We start from the raw sequence: 1,926 nt of genomic DNA, 5'->3' as shown, positions 1-1,926 counted from the left end.
GACAAACAGAAGGTGACATGGGGGGGGGCTCTGTTTTATTCTACAATAATGACTGATTAGTTATAGTGCTAACAATAATAATGGCAGCAATGTGACTGTACAGTATATAGACCTCTCCCCCCTGTTTTCTTTAGCTCAGCCTGACTGTTGCAGTCAGGACACATGGAGACACAGAGGAGCCTCACCTGCGTTCAGGACCCAGCAGGTGCAGCTGTACACAGAGACAGGTAGACTGACAGAGGGCGGGGTCAGTCTTCTGGTTTCCACCTTCACCACTTCATCTCAGGTACATGTGTGTGTCTCAGAGCTTGTGATTAAGTATATTGTGTATTATCATTTCATGCAAACATAAAATTCATTTTCCTGGCAACACCTGCCAGACAGAGCAGGAGGAAGAGCGAGTTGTCTTCCCTCCCAGAGACCAGGAGAGGCAGCCCAGGTGACCGTTCAAGGCAGCGATGGGGAAGAACACCTCCTGTCCTGGGAAGGAGAGTCTCCAGAGGTGAGATTCACTTCAGATATCACTGTTTCCTCTAATGAATATCAGATCTATATTAACACACACTGCTCTCTGATTATCTTTCAGCTGTCTTCTTGGACTGAACTCGGGCCCTGCAGACTGGGCCAGTGTTAGCCGCCTGGTGGAGGCCGTTTGCAACCGGCTCTGCGTCTTCACCCGGTGGCCACGTGGTCCAGAGGGACCGTGAGGAAAAATTCATACCAGACACGCTCCATAAAAACCATCAACAAAGCAAAGCTTCATCAAAAACTTTATTTCACATTAAAACTACATTAATTTCAACAATTTACAATCACCTGTAACTGACAAATTAAAACTAGAATACAGTTGTGAATGAAGGTGCAGGTGAACTTCACTGTCACAAGACAAGTTTGCATCATAAAGAGGTGGATAAATCTTAATTACTAACAAGTATAAATTATAGTAGAGATGTAAAATAATCCTTCATAGCTCAGTGAGGACGGTGCAACAGTCTGACAGGTTGACCGGAAGCTGTTGCAGCCGTCCATAAGTGATGGAGGGAAGGAGCCGTTATTCACCAGTCTGTGTGTCACACATGAAGCAGACTCATGTTCTGAGGGAGAAGTTGTTCTGGAGTCTGTTCATATTCTTAGTGTACTGGGTTTCCTCAGGGACACAGGTCAGATCCAGCTCTCCCTCCTCCCCAGCTCCACCCTCTCATCCAAATATGATTTCTTCTGGCTCCAAAAAACCAAGATGGCGACGACCTATAAGCCATAAGGCTTCAAAACGGCACTTCACAAACCAATGGGTGACGTCACGGCAATTTGCCGCTTGGTTTGACATGAACACGTTACCACTTTAAAGGATCTGAGTTCTACTTCCACCACTGTTTGTGTCATCAGGAGTTTGGTGCTCAGAACTGGCAGCAGAGTGAGACCTCTGCACTGCCTCATTCTCTCTGCAGTGTCACATGATGACAGAGTCGCTGCCTGTCACAGCCCGGGGGGGGGGGGGGGGGGGGGGGTTTCTGATGTTGGATCATCAAACAGCTGACGCTCCACAGTCACAGGAGGCCACAAACTGTTAATGACAGAAATCCAAATGTAATTTTGTAGTTTTACTCTGTTTCCTTTTTACTTTTTTGATTTTTGATTTAAAGGAAGCAGAAAAAAAATCTCAGATTTTCATTTAAGAAACATGATTGGTTCGTGAAGGGGCGGGGCCACACATTGTAAACATTTGGGGCTTAATCCCAATTTAAAGATGTTCAGGGGACATGCTCCCCCGGGAATTATTTTCCCCATTCACAGCAGCTACGTGCTTTTTACTGTGTCAAGACATTTGAACATCATTTGGGAAAAAGATGAAAGTTGCCCAGGAAAAACAATCATCCAGACCCTCCTCTGTCTCCATCATTCTGAAACCACAACACAACAGATTTT

At 45.6% G+C, this 1,926-nt stretch overlaps 1 long non-coding RNA gene across 2 annotated transcripts in view; it reads left to right on the top strand.

Annotated features, from left to right (window-relative positions):
- The window catches only part of LOC111664912 (uncharacterized), a 6,451-nt gene extending 4,960 nt beyond the window's left edge, over positions 1–1,491 (top strand). The window contains exons 3-5 of one of the 2 annotated variants that reach the window (XR_015438029.1): positions 135–286; positions 381–502; positions 587–1,491. This is a non-coding gene — a long non-coding RNA (uncharacterized LOC111664912). The remainder of the gene's footprint in view (positions 1–134; positions 287–380; positions 503–586) is intronic. The other variant, XR_002761464.2, reaches the window with a different exon arrangement.
- Positions 1,492–1,926: the final 435 nt, after the last annotated feature.

The sequence above is a fragment of the Seriola lalandi genome, unplaced genomic scaffold (genome assembly GCF_002814215.2).
Source record: "Seriola lalandi dorsalis isolate HSWRI2012SDOR001 ecotype SW California unplaced genomic scaffold, Sedor1 jcf7180002054609, whole genome shotgun sequence".
Classification (NCBI taxonomy): domain Eukaryota; kingdom Metazoa; phylum Chordata; class Actinopteri; order Carangiformes; family Carangidae; genus Seriola; species Seriola lalandi.
This window is presented reverse-complemented; position numbering and strand designations above follow the sequence as displayed.